Genomic DNA, 26,836 nt, shown 5'->3' on the forward strand with positions numbered 1-26,836 from the left:
CTACAATACTTCACAGTACTTTTTGACATAAAATGTAGACTGAGGCCATGAAAACAGCAAAGGAAGGAGGGCTTGTATTTATCACTTTGATATCATTCTTATTTAAGCATTACTTAAGTAACAGAACATCAGGCAGAATTTGTTGCTGACTACAGCTTACAACTCAGAACCACTGCCTCCCAAAAGAAATGATGACCTGGTAAGTGTGTCCACATCCTTACGTAACAACAGTATTTATATTCAAAGGGTAAAATTATTTGGCCCCAAATATGCCTGGCAGACAGAGAGCTTTGTGTATCATCTAGTGAGACTCTCCATCTTATAGAGGGTGGTAAGAATCATGGCAGTGGAGGGTAATGAAAAAATGGTAGTCATGTATGTTTCTCTTCAAGAGCCAGATGCTGGAGGCAAGAGATTCCACTCTAATTTTCTTTCTCTTGCTCTATTTTTTTTTTCCTATTTTAATATTTATTTGTGGTCTACTTTGCTGTGGAGGAAAGCCAGAAAATGTGACCTCAAAGTACTCTAGGGGCTCAAAATCTATAGCTCTTCTTAAAGATAATTTCTTGATTTAGCAGACTATTGTGTCTGATTTGTGATTTAAAAAAAAAAAAATCCCTCATAATATTGTGTTAGGAAGGGACACAAGCCTTTGCAGCATAAGAACAGAAGCAATGTAGTAGATAATTTGTACAGCTGTAGCTAACACAGATTTGGATGCTCAGAGTTGCACTGTAATGTCCTTAATACAACACAGGATTAGATATCAAGAACATATAAATCATTGTTCTGACACTTATGCTGAGTTGCTGCTTAGCCACAAATCACACACATTCTGCTATTCCTGGTTTTATCTGTTGGGGTGAATATTTTTTTGCCTGCACTGGTGTGATGTGGCTACTGCATTAATCTGTTCCTTTCTGTTCAGTCCTTTTGGAGGTATTATGTATATCTAATCCTCAGTATCCATTCTAAGTATATTACATGGATGCCTAGAAATAATGCAGGAGAAAGGCCAAATCCTTCCCTCACGACCGCAAAGCACTAACTGGGCTGTTTGGCAGAAGCTAAGTCAATGGGGTGCTGTATTACCATCAATAGCTCCAGCAAACTGATGTTTCACTGGAGGGAGTACTGTGGAAAGTGTGCCCAGATGTAGATGCTGGATGCACAGGAAGGCAATGGATTTTAACAATGCTTTTCTGAATGAGAGGAAAACTGTTTGCACTATTTGCAGCAGGTAGCATCCGAATGGTTTTACAATATACCTTTATTATTAGCAAGGAAAGGCTGTGTTTAGAAGGAGGCAAGGAATTCATCGTATAATCTACTATAAGTGTGATTAATTCTGTCTGACATCTCAAACCAAAGTGTTGGGTGTCTAGGTTAAGTGAACTGTCCAAATTTCTTAGTCTTTTTGAAGAGGTGAGTAGGTACACCTTAAGGGGTGATTACATAGATGCATCCCAGAGTGTTTAACTCTCCCCATTGCCTACAAAGGGGAAGAGATGATACTGTTAGATAATTGTGATTAGGTGAGATGAAACTGGGCCCAAGCATCTTGTTCCAGGCATCTAGGAGATAAGCTTTCTGCATAGCCAATTGAGAGAGGATGGTTTCTTCTGAGAATAATTGAGACCATTTGAGGTAGGCTTTCATTCTAAATCATTCACTGAAAAAGCTATCCACACTTCTACCTGTATACCTTTACCTATATAGGATGTCTACATTCCTAACTGGGTGCTTATTCTAAAACCAGAATACCTACTGACAATTTAAAACAGTATATGTGTTCCTAAGGTTCCAGAAGACATGCTGACAAAAGGCAAAGTTTTGTTGCAGCAGCAATCTCTAACCTCCTGTGGACAGAAGCTTTCATATCAGTCTCCAGAAAATAATGGTATATATTCTGGCTTGACTATATTTGTACTCTTAAAGTAAACGCTTGGTGACAGTTGTACATGTTGTTACATTAGTGATTATTAACAAATGAACACTTTGGGCTCTTTCACGGTGCCTGCAGAAAGAGAAGTAATATATTTTATGTCTTGAATTCTTGCAAGTACCTCATTCCGTGAGTGCATGGAACTAAATAATCTAGGAATAAAATTAGGGCACTATCCATGCTTCCCTATCAGCTCCTCTCAGGCTGCTGCAGGGTAAAGGGCCTTTTCTGCATTAATTATGCCCAGTGTGCTGAAAGGTTTGGCTAGAGACTTAGTCAATACAGCTTGGCGAGGGTCTGACATGGCTAGCCAAGCCTTTCTCCCAACTGACTTGACTACCAGGGCTGACAGCTGCCAGGTCCTGTTGTCCTCAAATGGAATTTTTCAAAGGTTCCTATTCAAACTGTTGCCACCAACTGTCATTGAGCAAAGTCCACTTTCTAGGTCAACAGTTTTGTGTATATTGCATATATTTGCCAGCCCACCCTTGTAAAGTCTGTGCCTGAAGGGACTGCTGTGACATCGCTGAATAACTCACATCTGGGCATGTGTAACATTTAGTGCCTTCCTTTTTGTCCAAATCAATTTGATTCTTCGGATTTGGACTGAGGTAAGCAGTTGGTCTGTACATCCATATGACTGGCAGGATGCTGTGTAACACAGCTCACACAATATATGGCCTGATGGTTTGAGAAGGTGCAAAGTTGTTAACCCTGTCACCACCTTCCAGAGGTGCTGAATTTAGAAAGTAAAAAGACATCACTGCTGCGACATTGCTTTAAGAAGTTTTTCTTTAGGCAAAGAGTCACGTCCTTCTTCTGGGATGACAGAGTATGTTGTGTGTGTCAGTGACCACCACCTGTGTGTCTTGGTTAGTATCTTTATTGGATAATATAGCCCCCTATGTCACTGAATGCTGAGAAAACACCTGGATCAGTAATTCTGAACCCTAGCATAAGTAGGGCACTTGCTCTTCTTGTAACTTTCTCATTTGTGGGCTGCCAACCTCAGACTGTCCTCTCATTTCATTCAGAATTCTTGGTTTCATTATCAATTAGAGGTCAACTTTATACTGCCATTGATTAAGTTATTCACTAACACCTGTTTAAATTATCAGACCAAATCTGAAACTTCAGTAATGAACTTGCTCTGAGTTACAGCATGAGAATGAAAATCAAAATCAAACCTTCACCTAGACAGAAACTGCACTTGGAATAAGGCAAAGAAAATGTTGAGCATTGGATTGTTGAGAAGTGGATTCTGCACTTGAAGTCTAAGTTGATGAAGGATTATGAAAATGCAAGATGAATGTCATGATGTGTAGTAGAAAAGGTGAGACAGCTGAAGATTAGATCAAACTAAAAAGAGGATAAAAATGATCATCAGTTGTGAGGTGAGAGTTGCTGTCCTGTATAAACGGGAAAGTATGTGTAATGGCATGGTTTTTCATATGAGGATTCAGACTCATTTCAGTATTTATCTAATTACATGAAAAGATGTTTACAAAAGATGTTGTTTGGGAACTGAAGACTTGGTTGATTCCCTGAACAGGAAGAGTTTTACCCATACTGCTGCCTAGTAACCTATTTTAAAAAGTACTGTTAACATATGTATTGGTGTATCTTTTTGTTTTTAAACTTGTTCTATCACTTGTTAAGCCAAAATATCAATAGTTGTATTGTTAAGGAAAGGGTATTGCCTGCTTTTTATGTCTTCTGGTCTGATGGAAGCTCTGGTGTCTTCTGCTTTTGTTGGTGAAAATGATAAAATGCTGCCCCACGGCTGTTCTGTAAGTGACTTGTTCAGAACTTGAGATTAACAGAGCCTGTGGAAGGGAAAGAGTGTTCTGCTTTATTCTGTGGGTGAAGAGAAATTAACTGAACTACAGAGAGGGTTTCATTTGCATAACCTGTGTAACCTTTTTAGGAATCTGTGATTTGCTCTGAAACAGTTACATTTGGGGAATGAACTTAAAGGGGAAGGAGGCTTCTAAGTAGCTGGGGACTCAGCATCTCTGACAGTGAGAGCCATGCCTGTAGACTTGTATAATAGTTTTCTGTCTAATAAAGACTGCATGTAACTTGAAAAAATCTTATGGAAGAAGAGAAGTTGCAGAAAGGTTTCTGTGAGGAAATTGTAGAACAGGACTCAAGCCTCCTCAGCCGTTGTGACAGCTGACATCTGAAGTTATTGTATCATCCCTACGTGTTGGAGAGAAGTAGAGACTAAGTAACACTTTACTCAGATCCATCTTCAGGCCCTGAGAAATTCCTTGTCTTCACGGTGGTGCAGAGATGTGATGTTCTGTTTGTTGCTTGCCATAGTGGCTGGAGAAAGGAAAACAACTTTGTAAGGGTCACTTTCACAAAGGACTCAGTTACTAAACCTCTGTTAAAATGTTTCTGTGTATAGGTGCAAGCATGGATATCAAGCACATGCTGTGCTTCCCTGGATCATAGTGTTTCTTTCACACTTAAAAAAGGTTTTCTAGTTTTATCTATGATGAAAGATATTAGATGTAGAAGATATTCAAGAAACATTTCAGTGATCCTAGGAATTTCTTGGGGGATTCTCAGAGGTGTGTGCACAGATGGTACTTTGTTTTAGAGAGAGTTCCTGTTTTTTAATCTGATTAGCATATCTTTTGGTTTTTCTTGATTGTGTATTATGCTTCCAATGCAAAGCAGTGTCATTTAGATAAGACATGTTTAAAAATACTACAGAACCGATGGCTTTGTGTTTAAAGTGGTTGCTGTTTCAAAATAAGCACTAGCAAATATGGTCAACAGCAAACTTCTGAGAGGTTTGTTCTTAATTAAATCAATTTTAGGGAAAAGAATTGCAAGATATCCTGGAGTGATCTAGTGAGTGATAGGGCAAGTATCAGTAGAGTGGTTAAAGCCTGGTTTCATTTCAGAAAATTATGGCAAGTAGCAAACATAGTATGAAGGGGAGGGATTGGAAGATAAAGGAGACAAAACAATAGAAAAGCAAAGAAAGTGAGAGAATTTGTCTTCACAAGAAGGGCTTTATGTCAGACTTTCACAAGAAAAGCTGCCTCTTATTGAAGAACAGTCAGGAATCAGGGCGCAGAAACAGATACAAGAAAGAAGAATTCCCTCAGTTGAGAAAATGTTAAGCTTTTTTTTTCTATTTTAGGAAAAAAAAAAAAAAAACAAAGCAAAGGTATTTCTAGGGGTTGCCTTCCCTCCTCCAACCCCAACTCTATTGTCCTGGTTCATGCCGTGCTCACATCTAATTCCTGGGAAACACAGACTTCTGCTTCTATTTGTAACAGTCAAGAAGAGCAGCATTGCTGTAGCCTGTTTATGAGTGCACATTGTTTTGCTTCATCGAGGGACACTCCTCTCAGGGGACAGGAGTTCATTTGTCTTCATGTTAGCTCCAGAGGGAAATTGGCTCGAGCAGGGATCAGTTAGTCGTAGTGCACTGTGTATGTATGTGCTGTGTTTTGAATGTAGTTCACTGACAGCTAGTAACCAGACCTAATCGGTCAAACTCATTTCACCTAAGACTTAAAGTGTAATTCCAATTCTGATCTTTAAGGTAAAAGCATCACAAAGCTTCTTGGCTCCTAACCTGTATTTCAGTAAATAATGTCTTTCCATCTTTCCTATTTTTCTGCTTATTTATGCTTCAGAAACACTGCTTCTTCCAGTCACTGATATTTTGGTGTTCTGTGTTTGTCTGAAGAAAAAAAAAAAATCTAGTAGTACTATAAAAACTCTTTACTGAGTATAACATGTTGTCATACAGTCACAGCATTAACAAATATTATGTAGCTGAACCCCTATCCTTACTTGTTACAAAGTTGTTCCTAATTGGGTATTTCTTACCAGTTTGCTAGCTTAGGTTATTCCTTTCAGATTTATCAGAAAACTGGGGTCACAGTTGTTAAAGATTTCTCAATAATTTTATAAGAACAAGAGTCTTGATGGCAGCAACTTTTTCTTGTCTGTGTAGTAGCTACTACCTAACAGGATTCCCAACTGCAGCCTCCCCTTGTCTACTTGTGTTTCCTGGGTTGGACAGGGAAAAAGCAGAGAGATAAATTGCTCCACTCCTCAAATTCTACCTTTTAGTTTAGAGAGATCTTTTTCGCCTTCTTGAAACAGATCTTTTTGTCCAGTCTGTGGTGGTTTTGCTTGTTTGTGTTTTTTCTGTTTGTTTGGGTTTTGTTTGTTTGTTTTTTTTTTAAATATTGCAGAGTTGGCAATGTCCTATTTCTTCTTCCTTTATTTTGAAAGCTGTTAAAAATATCCTGAGTAGGAGCTGAAAATGCAACACGACATTCTCTTGATGCTGAAATACTTCATGACCGAAAGCATGTCTTCTTACTACACTGTTTTTATTGTTCCTGGTGGCACTATAGCACACACTGAGATTTGCACAGGAACAGAGGCGGAGCAGCTGACAAGGATCATTATAGACTGGACCTAAAAAGACCAACAGAATGAGGTGTTTCTTATTTCTTCATCTGTTGCTTACTTCAAAAGGGAAAATAAGACTATTGTATATCTTTATGAATATTAATAAATGGGAGAGGTTGGTGGGGTGATAATCTTGTGGCCAAGAAGCAGTGCTGTGCTGCTGGAATATCCACTCACTAGCCTCAAAATTGCTTAGATGTGACAGTTTTTCATGGTACATTGCACTTGTTTCATCTGCCTGAACTAAAGATTTTCGGTGTGAGATTTTATCCCATACATAAGGTTTAGATGTTATTTGGCTTCACTCTGTGCAGGGATTGCATAGTTTTTTGTTTGTTTGTGGTTTTATTAATGACTAAGAGACATACAAATGAATAATAAAAATCTAAAAGTAAGCAAGCAGTATAATATATTACGTTACCCTCAACATCAGGCCAGGTAAAAGCTTTCTAAAAGTTTCTGTTCTACTTCTATTACATATGTTATTCTTCACATCCCTTAATAAACAGATGTACACAATACATGTTACATGAAATTATAGTTTTCTCACCTTAACTGATTAAAGAGTATTGAACTCGTTTTGCATTACTGCAGAAGTACGTCCCATAACAAATTTTGTCATAAAGCACCGACAACTCATTTCTGCTAGCAGCAGTTTCTTTATTGTTTACTGGACTGCCTTTTGGGATTGACATTTTGTGGAAGAAGTTGGAGATACACAGCAGTTCCACACACAAAGCTTGCTATGTTAGCATTACGTTTTAGTTATGGAGAAGTGTTGACTGTATAAAAATGAGTGAATAAAGGATGACTTTTACAATTATGCCCAGGACATGGCTGAAGGAATAATGGTAAATTGTATTACATCTAGCTTGATCATATGAAGTACAGTTGCTAGATACCATTGTCAAAATCATAGGGTTAAAGATGAGAATGTATATACAGACCATGGAATGAGATGCGGAAGAGCAGCTCTTTAGAGAATGATATGGAGGTTCTGGTCGATGGCAAGTTGACCATGAGCCAACAGTGTCCCTGGTAGCCAAGAGGGCCAACTGTGTCCTGGGGTGCATCAAACACAGCATTGCCAGCTGGGTGAGGGAGGTGATTGTCCTGTTCTGCTCTGCACAGGTGCGGCCTCACCTGGAACACTGCGTGCAGTTCTGGGCAACACAGGATAAAAGGGATATAAAGCTACTGGAGAGTGTCCAGAAGAGGAACATGAAGTTGGTGAAGGTTTTAAAGTGGAAGCTGTATGAGGAGCAGCTGAACTCACTTGTTTTGTCCAGCCTTGAAGAGACTGAGGGGAGACCTCATTGTGGCCTACAGCTTCCTCACAAGGGGAGGAGGAGGGGCAGGTGCTGATCTCCTCTCTGGCGACCAACAGTAGAACCCAAGGGAATGGCAGGAAGATGTGTTAGGGAAGGTTTAGGTTGGACATTGCAAGAAAAAGTTCTTCACCCAGAGGGTGGTGGAGAACTGGCACAGGCTCTGCAGGGAGGTAGTCATGGCCCCAAGCCTGACAGTATCCAAGAAACAATTGGACAACACCCTCAGACACATTGTGTGAATTTTGGGGTTGTCCTGTGCAGGGACAGCAGTTGGCCTCTATTATTCTTGTGGGTCTCTTCCAACTCAGGACGTTCTATGATTCTGTGGTAAGGAAGAACAGTGGTGCTGTTTCACTAAATACAGCATAGTGCATGAGTCTTGACAATGCTTTCAACCCAGAGAAAACATAAGCATTGTGGCTTTCAGTAACGTAAGCAATGCTAGCACTCCCCTGAGCTCCAGAAACACTTGTTGCAGCCTTGAGATTACTCTCATGCAGGAGAATTTAAAGAGAAAAGTTCTCTGGGTAATTCCTTAGAGAAAGAAAACCACAGTTCTTTTTTTCTCTGAAGTTACAGAGTTGTGGGGTATTCTATTGACAATCTTGTATGATGCAAGACTTTCCTCCTCAATGTCAGCTTTTTTATTACAAAATGGTGCTAAGTTTCTATATTTACAGTAATTACAGTGATAGATTTAACTAATATATATATATATAATAGAAGTGCTATAATTAAAGATGTCAGCAGAACCTTAATTTGGTTGTCTTTTGCATATGCACTTTAATACAGTTTTTAATTATGTGAATATGTACTATTTTATTCATACAGCTGTATCACAGTATCACAGTATGTTTGGGATTGGAAGAGACCTCAAAAGATCATATAGTCCAATCCCCCTGCTGGAGCAGGAATGCCTAGGTGAGGTCGCACAGGAACATGTCCAGGTGGGTTTTGAATGTCTCCAGAGAAGGAGACTCCACAACCTCCCTGGGCAGCCTGTTCCATTGCTCTGTCACCCTCACTGAGAAGAAGTTTTTTCTCAAATTTAAGTGGAACCTCTTGTGTTCTAGCTTGATCCCATTACCCCTTGTCCTATCACTGTTTGCCACCAAGAAGAGTCTGGCTCCATCCTCGTGTCACTCACCCTTTACAAATTTATAAACATTAATAAGGTCACCCCTCAGTCTCCTCTTCTCCAAACTAAAGAGACCCAGCTGCCTCAGACTTTCTTCATAAGGGAGGTGCTCCACTCCCTTAATCATCTTTGTTGCCGTATGCTGGACCCTCTCCAGCAGTTCCCTGTCCTTCTTGAACTGAGGCGCCCAGAACTGGACACAATATTCTAGATGTGGTCTCACCAGGGCGGAGTAGAGGGGAAGGAGAACTTCTCTCGATCTACTAACCACCCCCCTTGTAATACACCCCAGGATGCCATTGGCCTTCCTGGCCACAAGGGCACAGTGCTGGCTCATGGTCATCCTGTTGTCCACCAGGACCCCCAGGTCCCTTTCCCCTACACTGCTCTCTAATATGTAATTTCCCAACCTATACTGGAACCTGGGGTTGTTCCTGCCCAGATGCAGGACTCTACACTTTCCCTTGTTAAATTTCATCAGGTTATTCCTCGCCCAACTCTCCAGCCTGTCCAGGTCCCGCTGGATGGCAGCACAACCTTCTGGCATGTCAGCCACTCCTCCCAGCTTAGTGTCATCAGCAAACTTGCTGATAGTACAGTCTATTCCCTCGTCTAAATCGTTAATGAATATATTGAATAATATTGGCCCCAGTACTGACCCCTGAGGCACTCCACTAGATACTGGCCTCCAACTAGACTCCGCACCATTGACTACCACTCTCTGGCTTCTCTCCTTAAGCCAGTTTGCAACCCACCTCACTACTCTGTTGTCTAGACCACACCTCTTCAACTTAGCTGTGAGGATGCTGTGGGAGACTGTGTCAAAGGCTTTACTGAAGTCAAGGGAGACCACATCCACCACTCTGCCATCATCCATCCACCATCTCTGCATGTATCCAGAATATTCTAACTACAGTACTTACCTGTAGGTCCTCTTCTACTCTGAAGTATTGATATCACTTCTCAGTTTAAATTCTAGTACAGACAGACTTTGTGCTCTAGGAATTTGCATACGCAGCAAGCATGTTATTTCTGTTTTTATTTAATGTTTTGTATCTGTACTATGTCCTCTTTTTTTCATCTTTGAGTTGAAATTGTGCTTATGTTCTTGATCTCTTCTTTTCTGGAGATGTAAAGGCTTAGATTTAGTGATACAGAAAGCTTGTGGGCAACACCAAGTGGTTCATCAAGCAGGGTCATACCCACAATGTTGTGCAGTGTTGCATCCAAACACATGCAATAGAGGTAAAAAGATTGAAACAGGACTTCTGGTAGTACATCATCCAGTCTTTATCCAGAAGTGAATCAGAAAGAGTTTCGTTAAAGGACATCACCCCTAAATAGTGCTGCCTAAAGTGTGATGGCGTTGTGCTTATGAGGTGACAGTATCAACTGTTGTATGAAGCCGCGTCTGAGAGCCCTGAGTTCTTTGATAGGCAGGAGACCTGACTAAGACACTGCTGTGTTGGAAATATCCCTGAAAGCTCTGCTTGCCATCAGAGAAGTCTGTAGGGAATCATTATATTAACCTTAAAAGTTATTGTCTGTATAACTTGACTCACTCTTGATAGATACTTTCTCCTAAAAAGGGTGGATGTAAACCTCATAAACATCTCATACTAGTTTTTGAACTCTTGTTCCTTTTTCCTCCGAATCACTGCTTTTCTTAACAGGTTAAAATGATTAGGATTTTTTTTGGGAAGATGCAAGAACAAGGTTGACAGTAATAGCACGTGTTTTTCCAAGTATTCTCTCATTCCATCCAATTGAGCACCATCGCTCCTGTTGATATTGGGAATCCTGAAGCAGTTGTTTGTTACTTAATCTATTTGAACATATGTCCCCCTCCAACATGATGTTAGTGCACATGCCAACTGTAGTAGATTAGAAACGAGCACTTATCACATCTGTTGCTTGGGAATCACAGTGTGTCCGTAAGATCTCATAGTTATCATATCCATAGTGCATTTTAATCAAACCAACAATTAACTTGGATTGCCTATGCAATTTTTTTATCAGTAAGGCTTTTTTATCAATATAAATCTCTGAATGGTGATTTTATCACTGCAAATGTATTTCTTTTAAAAAAGCAATTGAAGTAATAGATAGGAAACACATTGCACAAAGCTATTAACACCATTAACTCCCAGTATGCTTCAAATTCATTGAAAACCTGAATTAACAGTACAGCTAATCTTTACCATGCTTGCACAAGATCTAAAACTTTAGATATAAAATATATATCTAGAAAACAGACATAATTCTAGTTTTACAAAATAGGGAAGCCCTCTCTGAAGTTCCCAAAACTGTGGCTCTCCCCTTCCAACTGCTGATAAGTTTTTTAGCCTGACAAATCAAAGCAACAGACATCTATCAATCTCTCCTCAACCTTTTGGCCTGACTAGTCACAGAAAGGAAAACTCTGAAAACTGTGTGGCCAGAAATGACAGCTTTGCTGTTTGCACAGCACACCTACCTTAAAAAAAAAAAAAAAAAAAAAAAAAAGTCTAGAATTAAGAAACAGTCTTAATTTCTACTCTTAAGTCAGTGTCACAGTTCAGTGAAGCTTTATCCTCCCTTTGGTTTCACAGTTTCTGATAGATGCACAGAGCATGTGTACTGCCTGCTGACAAGAAACCCTATCATCCCTAGGCTGTGATGCTGACAGTGCTGAAGCAAAAGCAGAAGTATAATGTATTTAGAAACTCAGGAAGCACACAATATGTATGTGTCAAGAACTACAGAATTAAAGCAGAGACCCTCTAATGTCCCTCAGTGCAAGGTCATGTGTCACCACTGATTTTCACTACCCTAGTGAATATCATATCTGTCTTTCTATGTAAAATCAAACGTTGAAAAATCATTGAAATATGTTCCACCATGAACTGACATCTTCCATTGTGTTTAATGTTAAAAAAGCCATACAGAATACACAAAAACAGTTCCATAGAACTTAAAAATCCCTCCTCTGGCTTATTATGTTGAGGAACCTGTGTCAGTTCTGCAAGAGGTTTAAGCTACTACAGGCAGCAGAACTGCTATACAAGGCAAGTATCCAAAATGTGTAATGATTTTTCCTCAAAGAACATGCACAGGTCAGACCACAGGAATTTAACTTAGATGGGTCATCCTATAGGCTGCATTGACAGCGGGGTTTAAGCTGCCTCTAGCTAGTGATGAGGTTATGTCCATTATTCTTGTAGATTCTGAACAGAAACCAATATGCAGTTGTAAAACAAGCTAGAAGTTCTGGTATTTTTGTTGTGTAGATCAACAGTGTGTAGATGGTGGTCATGCAGTACAGTGCAGAAGTGTCTTTTTTCCTCTAATAAACTCTAAGACCTTCTGCAAAGAAATTTGGGGAATACACAAGCATAAATATATTCACAGTCCTGCAAGGAATGGCAAGACTTGCAAAACACAGATAGCAATGAGCTCTAAAAGCGCACTTTGCATCTCCTCTCTAGCAGTCCAACAGTTGATACCTGCAGCTAGTATGCAGGTCTAGCAATTGAGAAATATACAGCCATGGCTAGTCACATCTAATACAGTTCTTGTGCTGATAGCCTGTTGCTACAGCTTGAGACTGATATCAAATCAGGCTGAAGTTCTACTGCAGTTTCTGGCCATAATATCTCTGCAGTACCATTCTCCAGTGCAAGCTAGTGCTTCTTTCACAAGCCCAGAAATGACATTGTGGGAAGAGGCTGTTTCAACGAACTGTTGCTCTTGAAGTCACTACTCACTCCGTGCCTTCCACAGTCACCAAAAGGGATGTGGAAATGTAAGGAGAGAGAAGCAGCAGTAGTTCCTATGGCTAGTCTCACAAATAATTCAATCAGAAATGCTTGGTGAAGTCATAGGAGCTGGCCTGAAAGCTGCTGCTGTTTGGTGACAGCATATTAGATAAAAGCTGGCACATTACCTACAGCCATATGGCAGTGTGTGGCATTCACGCTGACATGTTGAGAGTCTAAGAACTGTATAATCTACTTTGAGTAATGGCAAGGAAGATGATGAGGATCTGTGGATGCTGATGCCTAGATGCAAAACGTAATTGGTTTTCCTTAACTTTTGTGGTTATGCCACCAATTCCAGAAATGCCTTAGGCAGGCAGTAACACAGAGGAGAGTAAGTTACTGTGTAGCCATGCTCATATGTGAGAGAGCATCCTCCTTCTTTCTCTCCCTTCTTCACACCATCTCGTTATATGACTCTTAGTAAATGTAGCTGTTAGTTTGAACAGGCCAGTTAGTACAAAGCAGTTACAGCAAAGCCTCATAGTAAATCCCCTTATATAGACAAGCCCTTGGATAAATAAATCAATCCTTTGTGACTTTTTCAACCTGTGTTTTTCACAATTCATTGCAATGACATTTGAGTCATTATTCATCAGTACGAAGGATCTCGTTCACTAGACTTAGCTCTCCGAAGTGATCATTTACATGCACTGGCTTGTTTCTGTGTATTTTGAGCTCTGCTCTGACACTGATTCTTGCCGTTTCCTTAGGCAATAACATAGATAGGTTTCCCTGTAATTTACTTAGGACCTAGAAAACTGATGCTGGCCATATGATAGCAAATAAGATATTCACTGTCACTGAATTTCTCCTGCATACTGGAAGATTGAAATTCTTGAAACACTGAAAAATATTTAAGCTCTTGTCCCTCTCAGTGTTGACCTCATGTGGTCAATAATCTCCAGAGATGCACATCTAAGGGCAAAGCAACTGTCACGCACAGGCTAAAAAAGCAGTGTAGGGCAGCAAAATAGCCATAGTTCTGTGGATTTTTGCATATTCTAGAGCCCTAGGAAGCTGGGTTGCTGCATCTGCTAAATCAGTGAAGAGCCTATAAAATAACAACTTTGACTGGAAGGGTTAGTGGTGAAAATCTTTGTCCTTTTCTGCAAGACATGAGAGTTTCCAGAATTATTCTCCCAGCCTTACATATCTTTTCTTCAGCCTGGAAAAGCTGATCTGAGCTATTAATCTTGTTTATGCTGCTGAGGACCCGCTTGTAAACTCCACACATAATTATTGTACCAGCCTTGCCTCTTCGTCTCCTCTTTTGTTCCTTTCCTCATCTGCCACTCCTTTTGCTTCAGTTTTGCTATCAGCTGGATGCAAGGACTGATTTAGTTTTGGCTCCTGCTCCTCTTTCTCTACTTTGTTCATAGTACAACATCAGGGCAGAACCTTGGCTAGTGTTTAAAGTTTATGCTGCTTCTTGGATGTGTAAAGGGATGCCGAATGTGATCATTCCCTGTGCTTGAAAAACAAATGGTACTGATGAGTGGAGGGACTTAGGGAATTATAATTGGGAACCTGGTTGCCAAGTTCAGAATAAAATTTCAGACTGCTGCTATCTGGTGCCTGTAACAGTTTCTTTTCACATGGACTTTTCAACAGTATATGGTCATGATTCCTTGTTGTTTAAAAATGTGTATTTCTAGATGCTAAAAATCATACTTAATAATATTGTGGAGTTATCCTACCCTCTACTTGATACGTATTTTTATATGTTGATAAATAAAATTCTAAGTGGATAATAATCAGTAAAATGTTTGCAGTTTTGCAATCAAATGAGCACAATTGCATCTTATGGTTCTGTGTAATAATTCTTTCCAAAGGTAGGTGTCCCTTAAAATACAGCTAATACAGCTATTTTTCTTTTTGAGTGATATGATTTAACATGAACTGCCAGCCGTAACAACAATAGTACATCTTGTACTACCAGCTTTAATAGAGACTGCATGGGTAATTTGAGGCCAAGTCAAAAAAGTTTTTGTAAGAGTTAAGTTCCAAATTTATTTCTCACTCATTCTCATGAACTGACATGAATATCAATATTGTTTTATTTTGTACTAAACTTTTTTTTTTTTTTTTTTTCAGTTTTTGGTTAATAAGAAAAATATTTTCTTTACAAGACCCGTTTTCCGCATGTTCTCATGCACAAAAATAGCATATCTGTACTCAAACCAATAAATAACGCACTGTAGATAAATTCATACTGTACCAATGAAGTGTAAGCATTCCATTAATGTTTTAGTGATATCATCAAGGAAGAAAAAGACAAAATGGATCCACGGCTTTTACTTTGCTGGGTCTGTAATGAAGCAGTGTTGTAGCAGCTGCTGTCTTTTTCTTTTTTTTTTTTTTCTGTAGGCATAAGTTGGTGTATTGTGAAAGTTTAAAAAAAAAAAAAAATCTCCTGACATTTCCTTCTTTATGTGTCTCTCTCTTTTTTTTTTTTTTTTTTTTTTTTCAGAAAGAACAGCCGGCTTCCTTTTGTTACTGCTGTGGTGTACTTTTCCCTCCTAACTCTGAGACAGGGCCTGAAATGCAATATGGAAATTACTAATATGACAGAGAAATATGAGGTTTGTACTGTAAAAAAAATGGCCATAGCAATATATCAGAGAAATTATTGAATGTTATCGGTCATAACACCATTTATTATTTTACCAGTGTGCTGTGAAAAGTTGCTCAGCCAACTCAAAGCTTTCCTACTATATTACTGCTGTCTGGGAGTTTAACTGGTAGCACTTCACTAAATGCAAGCACAGTAATTATTTGTACATTAGTCCCTTGGATTCCTCCCTCCACACCCCAACCCATCATCTTAACATACTGTACATGCAGTAATTTGATTTACTATTTTTATTTTGGACTTTGTGCAGTAAGGCTTTCACAGAGGAAAGGTGGCTGAAAGATATAAGGGAAGGCTGAGAATTTGGAAACTGTCTGCTCTGCACTTTGTATATGCTCCCTGTCAAACTCACGTGTAGCTCTCATTAATGCTAATGGGATTTAATACATGCTGCAAGAGGAAAATATCCTCATTTATTTTGCACTGAATTGAGTGGTAACAAAAGTGCTGTATTGACAACTCTGGAGCCCTCTATCCACAGAACAGGCAGTGTCAGAATAGGTTTTGTCTTACAGCCTGGTGTCTCAATCCTCTTCTGGAGGGACCTCTGAAGGACAACACAGCCACTGGCACCTCTTCCATCTTTGCCTGCACAGATAAGTTTTGTGATGTGGACACCTGTACAACAGCAGTCCAGCCAAAATTTCCCACACTTCACTCACCATATACAACAGTTTGGAGATGCTAAGCTTAAGTTGGGCTTGAATGAGTCCTAGAAAGATAAAGAGTACAAATGACCTCTGAAATCACAGGAATGGCCCATCCTCACAGTTCTGCCTGTCCATTCTTCAGACCAACATAGCTGTGAGAGGAAAACTTTTCCTGGGATTTACTGGCATGGACATAAAATGTTAGGTTGAGTTTTAAGTAGGAGGTTGCTCAACTAAGTCTTTCAAAATTCTTGTTCCTTCCAAATAAGAAGTAGACCAAACAGATCAATACCTGTCTGTGGGACTGGTGTCACTGGCAGAATTTGGGTTTTTTTTGATCATAGGTCAGCTTACATGGCACCTGGCCTGCTAGCGATAAATGGGGTGCACCTGTTTCAAAAGGGGAAAAGGATCCTTGGGCAGGAGTTGGCAGGACTCATTGAGAAGGCTTTAAACCAGATTTGAAGGGTGAAGGGGAGGAAACCAGGTATGGTGCTGGTGAGGCCCTTCAGTCTGCCATCCCAGTGGAATCCATGGCCCAGCTGAAGTGCATTTATACAAATACATGCAGCATGGGCAAAAAACAGGAGGAGCTGGAAGCCATTGTGAGGCACAAAAACTACTATTTAATTGCCATCTCAGAAACATGGTGGGATGACTCTCAGAACTGGAGTGTTGCAATGGATGGCTATAAACACTTGAGAAGAGATAGGTGAGGAAGGAGAGGAGGTGGGGTAGCCATGTGTGTTAGGGAGTGTTTTGATTGTCTGGAACTTGATGAAGGTGATGATAGGGTTGAGCGTCTATAGGTGAGAACCAAGGGGAAGGGCAACAAGGCAGACATCCTGGTGGGCCTCTGTTACAGACCACCCAACCAGGATGAAGAGGCAGATGAAATATTTTTCAGGCAGCTGGGAGAAGTCTCCCAATCGCCAGCCCTTGTTCTTATGGTGAACTTCAACCTACCAGGAGTCTCCTAGAAATACAAGACAGCAGAAAGGAAACTGTCTAGGAGGCTTCTGCAGTGCATGGAGGACAACTTCCTGACACAGCTGGTTGTTGAGCCTACCAGTAAAGGAGCCGAACTGGATCTGTTGTTTGTAAAATAGAGGAGGACTCATGGGCAACGTGTTGGTTGGAGGCTGCCTTGGGCATAGTGAGCATTAAATGATTGAGTTTACTATCCTTAAAGAAGTTAGAAATGTGGTCAGCAGAACTTCCACTTTGGACTTCTGACGGGCAGACTTTGACCTGTTCAGAAGGCTGGCTGGCAGAGTCCCTCGGGAGGCAGTTCTGAAGGACAAAGGGAGTCCAGGAATGGTGGTGTCTCTTCAAGAAGGTGATTGTAGAGGTGCAGGAGCGGGCTGGAAGACTGCCGATGGGGAAGAAGGCCTACCTGGCTGAATAGAGACCTGTAGCTAGAACTTAGGAATAAAAAGAGAATTTATAACCTTTGGAAGGAGCAGGAGCTACTGAAGAGGAATACAAGAATTCTGTGAGGGTATGCAGGAAGAAAATTAGAAGGGTCAAAGCCCAACTAGAGCTGAGCCTGGCCATTGCTGTGGAAGGCAACAAGAAATGTTTCTAGAAATATATTAACAACCAGAGGAGGGCTAAGGAGAATCTCCAGCCCCTGATGGGTGCCCAGGGAACCATAGTGATAGAAGATGAGGGGAAGGGTGAGGTACTAAATGCCTTCTTTGTCTCAGTCTTTAGTAGTCAGAACAGTTGTGTTCCAGGTACCCAGTCCCCTGAGCCAGAAGACAGGGAGCAGTGCCCAGGTGGCCAAGAAGGCCAACAGCATCCTGCCTTGTATCAGTAATAGTGTGGCCATCAGGACTAGAGAAGTGATTGTTCCCCTGTATTCAGCACTGGTGAGGCCCCACCTTGAATCCTGTGTTCAGTTTTGGGCCCCTCATCATAAGAAGGATATTGAAGTACTAGAGGGAGTGCAGAGGAGGGTGACAAAGCTGGTGAGGGGCCTGGAGCACAAGTCTGATGAGGAGCAGCTGAGGGAAGTGGGGCTGTTTAGCCTGGAGAAAAGGAGGCTGAGGGGAGACCTCATTGCTGTCTACAACTTCCTGAAAGGAGGTTGTAGCATGGAGGGTGTTGGTCTCTTCTCCCAAGTAGCAAGTGATAGGGCAAGATGAAATGGCCTCAAGTTACACCAGGGGAGGTTTAGATTGGATATGAGGAAAACATTCTTAATGGAAAGGATTGTGAACGGGTGGAACAGGCTGCCCAGGAAAGTGGTGAAGTCAACATGCCTGGAGGTCATTAAAAGGCATTTAGATGAGGTGCTTAGGGACATGGTTTAGTGCTAGAGTTAGGACTCAATGATTCTGAGAGTCTCTTCCAAATGAAATTATGCTATGATTTTAATGTCAGCAGATATAAGTGGTATAGTAGTGATGAGTTTAGTCAAACCTATGGGCTATATATACATGGACTTTTTTCAGTATTATTGATTGAAAGTGGTAGCTTTGTAATATGTCTTCTGATATATGTATGTCTGTGTATTGGTCAGAAAAAAAGCCATTCTGTTGAAACTCAAAATTCTCATAAGAATATGCTAAGCTAGAAACATATTTTGGAAAAAAGGTAAAGCGAAGTTCTTTGCTAGGATTAAGGCAATATTTTTTTCTTTTGATTGTGAGACAAAATTAGGCAGAGTTATATGTGATTTAACACAGTGAAAGTCACACTTCAGCAAAATTTTTGGATTCCATCAAAGGCAAAAATTTAGTTGACTTGCCTCTTTATGGAAAACTGATTTATTTATCTGTTTATTTTCATTATTATCCTGACTCAGCAAATCTTGTTTGATTAAGTTATTTACATTAAGCAGACAAGAAGGCTCACCTGAGCTTTCAAAAAGAGCTGACTCATGCAACAATTAGCCAGGGTTACACTATACTCTTTTGTTCTTTTGCCCTCACTCCCTTTCAGCAGGGCTGTGGATGGAGTCTCTTTCTACTTGGCTGCCTTTCTACTGCATCTTTAGTGCTGCCTATATAAAACACACATAATCACATGCAGCTCAACTGGCTGTCTTCCAAAGGGTAGCAGAGTTGATTTTTTACAGAAATTTGCTATGCGATGGCTATAACAAAGAGTTTCAAGATTAAATATTATTACTTTTTCTCCTTTGGGGTAGAAGTTGAGGCCTTTAACAGAGGACATCTTGCTGGGGAAGGAGGAGTCAGAGCATGCATAATACCATCAAGCTTGATGAAACTCAAACTCTTATTGCAGATGTAGCATGCCTTGGCTTGAACGAGGTTTTAAAATATTCTGTACTTCAAAACTGAATTTGAATCCTACTGCCAAGGAATTATTTGTTGCAAGTGTGTCCAGGGACATGTACCTTGTCCCACTACTCTGCTTTAGGCAATGAAAATCTCTAGTTCATTAGGCTTTCAGAACCCTGGATGGCAGTTGCCCTCCAAAGGGTGGGGTAAGTTTGGAACAAATTTCTCTTCTTTCCAGGCATCCTCCTCTTTTTCCTTCTCCATTCCATTGGAGAGCAGCAGATGTCAACGTTGCATGGAAAGAGACAGAGAGCTATGCGTGCTACCCTACTGTTTGCAAATCTTGTTGCTGCTTCCTCCTAAGCCCCTTGGAAATACCCTCTCAGTTTCAGTTTTCCAGGTTTTAAACATTTATTTACTGCGTTGCCTTTCTTCTTGACCCCTCTTAAACCTGTATTATCCCCTTCTAATTCAGTCAAAATGCAGTGGCTAAATAAAACTTCCTAGCCTGCTAATGATCATGGTCATTGGATCATAACTTAATTTCATGTCACTGCAAAAGTTGCTCAACACATGTTATAATTCACCCATTGTAATGGTTAGCCTCACCTGTTCTTCATTTATCATCTCCTTTGTTCCTTCAATAGTGACACATTGTTTTCTCATTTAAATCCATCTATCTTTGGATTATATGTGGTGGGGTTTTTTTGTTTTGTGTTTTGTTTGGTTTTTTGTTTGTCTGTTTGTTTTTAATAACCTTATGCTGGTCTCTATCTATGTAAAAAAAATCTCTGCATACTATAATCTCATTGTAGCACATGTATGTTCTTTTCACCTTCAAGTGCTTAGCGTAAAATGGACGTTATGGAACAAAAAGCTGGAGTTTTTTATGTTGTCCAAGATGTCCAAGATTAATCTCAGAATTTGACTGAAGTAAAAAAAAAATAAAAATGCCATCAGCTGTATGTTAACACCAACCTTGAGGTCTCTGAAGGCATCTAGTAAAACTTAAATGGGATACTAAGTAAATAATTGTTTAATTGGCCTCTCCTATTTTGTGTGTGATATCGAAGAAATGGTTCAGGGTTAAGTAATAGATAAAAGGTATCAGAAAAAACAAACAAACAAACAATAACATAAAGCTAAGATGTGTTTATTTTGAAAGCTGGGTACTAGTCTTTCCTTTATGTTTTCATTATATTGCAGTTATTTGTTATTTGAGTCATTAAATCAACCTGTACATGCAAGTGCCAGGAGGGGAACCTAATTCTGAAGCCTGTGTTTTGATTTTTTTGAGGGTCATCTCACTCTAGTTGCACTGGATATTTGCTGATACTACAGGTGATTACCTGCTGAGCTCCATTTCTAATATATAATTCAACAACAGCAAAGAAATTTGCACTTTCAGTTGGGAAAATGTGTAGTAGGTTTTGAGAGATTTAGGCTGGTCATCACTGCTGGACCTGCTGGCTACGTGCCTTCCCATAAAAAACAAACGTGTTTGCTTCTCAATGAACAAAATCTAGTCTTGTAGAGTGTGAGGCTTGTTTTCCAGGCTTTTTAAGTCACCTAAAAAGTTCAGTTTCATTCTACAATTGATTTAATTATTGTTCTTCTCAGTAGTAGGGATCTATCTTAGCCATTTACCACTATACAGTAAATTGCTTTAATGAATTTGGTGATTCTCTCAAAATTTCCAATCAGATGAGAAGCCCTGCTACTATAAGTTGTCAAGAAAGTACAGCTTTGGAGATTTATTAAATTTTATTTCTAATGAATTGTCTCTGGAAAAACTCTGGAAGAAGCACAATACTAAAAATGGACCATTCGTAGACCTGCTTGTTCTAGATGACCAGAAAGTACAAAGTTTAGTTTGGCTTTGAAATTCATTAGTATAGTGATGGGTTTTAGTTTTGATGTGGTGTCACCAGGATTTTTTTTCTTTTTATGTCTTGTAGGAATGGAAGTTTACTGAAAAGTGTTATGGTTAAATTCCCTTTAAAATAGGCTGTCAATATCAGTATTTCTTCTTTGTCATTCCTTGAATGATAGAAGAACAAAGTGTGCTCTGAATAAAGCCTCCACAAAATTTCTACTAAAACCAGTTGAAATATGAGTTTACCTGCACTGTTTATTGGAAAGGATTAGAAAATGTGACAGACAAAAAAAAAATAGAGGATTGATAGTTTTCCATGTAATTATACTTCTTGACCTTTTCCCTCTTCCTCTTCTAACTAACACTCCTCCGGTTGAGTTTGTATTCAACCTGATCACAAAAGCATGAGGGAAGGAATTAGAGCACTTATTAAAATAGAACCAACAATGATCACATGTTCCAACTGCCTGACCAATTCAGAGCTCACCAAAAGTTAAAGCAAATTAAAAGGATATTGTCCAAATGCCTCTTAAACACTGACAGACTTGGGGCATTGACCACCTCTCTAGGAAGCTGTTCCAGTGTCGAATCACCCTCTTGGTAGAGAAATGGTTCATAACATCAAGCCTAAACCTTCCCTAGCATAGCTTTGAACCATTCCCAGCATCCTATCACTGGATACCTGGGAGAAGAGCTCAGCACCGCTTTCTTCAATTCCACTTCTCAGTGTCAGGGAAGTTGTTCTCAAGCTGTTTGAGAATAAAAACAGAGTAAACAAAATTATTAATATAATCTCTTTTTCCTCATTCTTTATTATAGGAAACAAAATAAATAATTGAATTAAAGGTATCTATTTTACTTTTAAACTTATTTTCCTTTATATTCTTTATAGAGAAGGTAGCCTGTATCTGTATGGTGGCTTGGAGTGATGATGCAGTGTTTAAACAACAACTGTGATGTAGAATGTGCTATCTGATTGTCAGCCATTATTTTAGCCACAGTGTCCACTTGGTTGAGACCTCTATATCTTAGAGGTGCCTTCTACTACACAGAATGAGCTGTTAGTGGTCTCTGTCTAATTTTTTTCTGCCTAGAATTTTTTTTTTCACATTATATAGTTTATTTCCGGTTATGCTGCCTCTGAAGCTCTGCTGTCAGTTAACACTACACTCTGATGCATGCAGTTTAATTTTTGACAATTTGAGAACACCCTCTTGTTTGCAGGCTTAACTGTCTAGGTAATTCTTATTATGTCTTACTGTCTAGATATATTTTAATATGGAAATATCCTGCAGTTATCTTCAGCTACTAGAGGTTTATAAGTCTTTATATTGATAGTTGTAAATATATTGAAGCAAATACAATATGCTTTACATCAATATGCACAAAATGACACAGTGTCACATACCTGAGGGGAAAATGCCCAATACAGAAAACCTCTCAAGTCTCTACAATGATCACAACATAGTGCCATTTGGAACTGTAGCAATTTAGTTAATTAATATAGTATTTTTAATGCTGTTAGCAAAATGGACATTTCTACTTTTCTTCTTTCTCTTTCTTCTGGTGTCCTCCTCAAAGCCTTTCCAGTGCACGTTTGCACTTCAAGAGGCTGTATAAAAGTAAGATCATCCAGCTCAAAACATTTTCTTCCTCTGTGTGTGTAGAGACACGCAGCTGCTACATGGTACAAAACAAAGTCTTCAGTGTTTTTCTGTCTTGTCAGCACCAGAGCTAATACAGAGGTAGAGTGAAATAGGAGTGTGCTCTTGTGTGGCATCAATGAAAATGTTTATTTGACCACAGTCTAGTTAGTGTTGCACAGCCCTGGGAGCTGAGGGTGTTGCCCAGGTCTTGGTGCAGACAGCTCTTGCAAATGAGGTGTGTGGTGGAAAAGAAGCCACTCTTCAACTGCCAGCTCCCAGGCTGGGAGGAACTGGGGCTCAGGAACACTTAGGCTGCACCTCACAAATAACAGGTGGAGATAACTGTGGAGTACCCCCTGCCTCTCTTTCAAATCTGAAGTACAGCCAGCTTGCCAGGAAGAGCAGGAAATGTTTTGCAGCCAAATTTTCCATAAGCACAGCTCTGTTTTCCTGTTGGGGTCAAGGATGTAGGAGTCTGCATGGATTACATGTGCTTTCTAGACACCAGATTTCTTGTGTAGGGAAGTATAGGGGTAAGTCAAGCAATTAAACTTTTCTCCTGTTCTCTCTCTCTCTCCCCCTAGTAACTGTCCTTTTCTTTAAGCTCTTTGATAGTACCCATTCATAGGGCAGTAGAATGATGTTCCAATAATTTCCTTTCAGCAGCAGGAGACACACTGCTGTATATTATGCCCTTTAGCTAAAAGAAAAATTGATTCTGTCATGTATACATTTATATCTCATCTATTTCTTTTTTCAAGGAAATTTTTAACTCATCTTACAAGACTGAGGTAGGAAATAACAAACTACTGATATATATGACATGATTCTCCCATCTTAGGAAGACTATCTTGAGAAATAGGAAATTCAGAAACAAAGTTAGACGATTATTGGAGCTCTAGGTAAAAAAGAGGAGGAAAAAAAAAAAGACAAAAAGCTAGAGAACTAAATGTAACATGTCAAGTGTTTGCAGTCTCTTACTTTCTGAATCCTGAAATTTGAAAAAAATGTGGCTTCACAAATATACAAATTTTAATCCATCTGATATTGAAAGGTCTATCGTCCTGAGATAGCTGTATGCTCTCCCTAGGAGCAGGAGAGCCTTTTGTTTAATTCACTGGGTTAATCAGGCTATCTGGCTTCTATCCCTGGACTGTCTTGTGTGATGTTTTCTCAGCTTTCAATTTGAAAAACTGTGATAATAGTTACTTTGCCTCACCAAAGTGGAATTAAAAAGCATAAAATTATGATTCTTGGTGCACATACATTTTATAGCACTGAGCGTCGCCTTAATTTTGTAGAAAAAATGAATACAGGCTGTATTACAGTGTCCAAAAAAGTGGTCTAAAGGCTTGTATTGAAGTTTTTCCTTCTAAAAGTGTCTTTCAAGTCAAAGAAATCTTTATTCCTGAGATGCTGGGCATTGACCAACTTCCTACATAAAAAAAGGAGCAAAAGTAAATTAAATATTAAGAATGAAAAATTTCTTACTTTCTTCAATTACATTATGAAATATCTAAAAATCAAGTACTTTGAGACAAAATGCACTGGCTTTTTTATTTTTTTTTTTTTCTTTCAAATGAAACTGAATACTTATTTGGTATGATGACTTTTAGCTGAGATTTAGTCTGAGAGCAGTTTAAAAATCCATTTTGAGGAGGTAAAGGAGATGGTCTCTCATTGAGAATCCTGTTTTAAAGTCTTTTTCAAAATGTTTTTCTCATGCTGTTTTTTTTTTTTTTAGTATGAGAGGCTCGTAGCTCTGTAGTTATAAAGGTTATTTTCCTGTGAATATTTACTGTTCTTGAGCTCTGCTCCTGATTGTAAAACACTGTTAAAGATTCTTACTACCAATTCTATAATTTTGATACTCCCATTGTTTTGTTGTTTTTATTTTCAGGCATAGATATCAATGATCCTTCTTTTTGTTATATGAAGGCAATGGGCTTACTAAATCAGTTCCCTCTGACTTAACTTTATTTCCAAACATTCTGCAGTTAATTCTACAGTCATTAACTTAACTGAAAGCTGAGGCAAATGTATAGGCTTCATTTTTTGCCCATATTTTTATTGCACTTAAGGTAAAGAACATTTGCAATCCTTTTCTGCTCTGTTGGAGAAAGAAACTTCTGGGGACTGAGAAAAGGAATTTGGAAATTTGAAACAAAATTGATCAAAATAGGGAAATCACTACTATCCAACTGCTTTTCAGAGAAACTCTTTGAGTGGAAAACTCAACCAAACTTAGAAAATTTGGAGTTGCCAGCATTGTCAGAGTTCAGTAATTATTTGTGAGTTGGATGTCTCATGTTCAGTTTCCCCTGGCAGTTTAGATGAATTACATTTCCTGTGATTCCACACAGCCTCTTGTCATGCTGAATAAAAATCTGAAATCATGAGAGCTCCTGATCATTGCCCAATATGGGAAGTTGTAATCTGGATAATATCCAGTCTAATCCATCAAGCAGGCATGCTTTATCTTAAAGGGGCAAAAAAAATACACCCCCAAAAACTCTACAAATACATTTTCATTATCTGAAATCACATCTCTATATGTGATATACATATAGAAACAAACTCATGATTTCCTAAACTGAAACTCATTTTGCTGTATTGACAGAGGACGTAGTGTTGCTGGGAGAGGTATCTTGCCTGATATAGAGACAGATCCTTGTTCCAGAATGGGTTCTGTGATCTCAGTTTACATTAGGCCCACGTGTGTGCCTCTGACCACTCCTCTCCTGTTGTGTATATATATATATATATATATATGCATATATATATATATTTTTTTTTTAATATAGTAGCACTTCATGTTATCTATGAAGCAAAGTGAGCCCATTTTTTTTAAGAACATACATTTGATTATTTTATTTTATCTTAGTATGTTAAACTTTAAAAAGCATTTTAGAATTAAATCATTGTGAAACCCTGGGGGTAAGAACCACGTGTCACAGGTAACCAAATTAGAAGTCCATGGGTTATGAGATCACAACCCCCTAGAGAAATATTTAACGGTATGTTTACTTAATATCTAACAGCATGTGAAGTTTATTTATTAATATGCCTGCAGGTTTTTCTCTAATCCCACTTCTCAGAGATGCTCACACATAGATAGAAAAGCCAGGAGGTGGTGAATTGCTCTGGTACTATTTCCATCTAATAGAACAATGTATCTGTTAAAGAAAAAAGTTAGGGTACAGTACATACCTTATTGACCTTGACCAAATCTCAAGCCCTGTTTTACTCAGAAGCCTTTTGTGTGCTGTTTATGGAGAGCAAAAAAATCGCATTCACAGCAACTTCCTCTTAGGGTTATGAATCTTTAAGAAGAAAAATTATTTTTTAACATAGTCAGAAGAGCAATTGCTTTCAGCTAAGCAATGAAAGAGAAATTCACCCTTCCTTTCTCATATCATGCCGCAGTAATGGAGCTTAGTGGAAGGAATTCTGCAGGAAGGACATCTGTCCCCCTTCCCTCCCTGTAAATAGCAGTGGTGCATCTGTCACCCCTGTTATCCCAGCCAGGGCCAGTGTGTTTTGGAGGCAGAGTTACCAAGGGGCAGGGCACTGCTCTGCAGTTCGGGGCATCTTGGTTGTACTCCCAGACCTGCTACTAACCAACAGCACAGGGATACTAACTTTTACCTCCTTAATGAAGTCTTTGAGGTTTATTGACAAAAAGTTTTATGTAAGACCAGGAAGCACTAGGTAGCTGGTTACATTGCTGAAGTACTACGAAGGATCAGTCACTTGTGTTTGCTAGAGTAACTTCAGCCTTCTGTATCATTTAGTGTCCTATTAGCACACTAGATAAAACATTAGATCAGGGTGCTCTTAAAAAAAAAAAAATTGAAGCAACGCTATCCCTCATCTCTTGTTCAACCTATGCAGCAGGTCACTAACTTAAATGTTAATAAGCAACTGCCTGAATTTCCTTCGAGTTTATAATTATCAAGCTCATAATAAACCTGAAAACGAAAGGCAAGAGAGGTATTTTTACATTCTTGTCAGAATATCAAATCTTCAGAAAATTTTATAAGATGTTCAGCTCTTTCAGTCTTCAGTGTCAGGAGCTATTACCAGAGTAGGTGCCGAGACAATCTGGACACCTG

The 26,836-nt window shown here is 39.2% G+C and overlaps 1 long non-coding RNA gene across 1 annotated transcript in view; it reads left to right on the top strand.

The window, feature by feature from the left end:
• Positions 1–26,836, top strand: part of LOC110364904 (uncharacterized) — a 36,532-nt gene that overhangs the window by 6,331 nt on the left and 3,365 nt on the right. The window contains exon 5 of the long non-coding RNA XR_002423999.2: positions 15,137–15,248. This is a non-coding gene — a long non-coding RNA (uncharacterized LOC110364904). The remainder of the gene's footprint in view (positions 1–15,136; positions 15,249–26,836) is intronic.

The sequence above is a fragment of the Columba livia genome, chromosome 1 (genome assembly GCF_036013475.1).
Source record: "Columba livia isolate bColLiv1 breed racing homer chromosome 1, bColLiv1.pat.W.v2, whole genome shotgun sequence".
Classification (NCBI taxonomy): Eukaryota; Metazoa; Chordata; class Aves; order Columbiformes; family Columbidae; genus Columba; species Columba livia.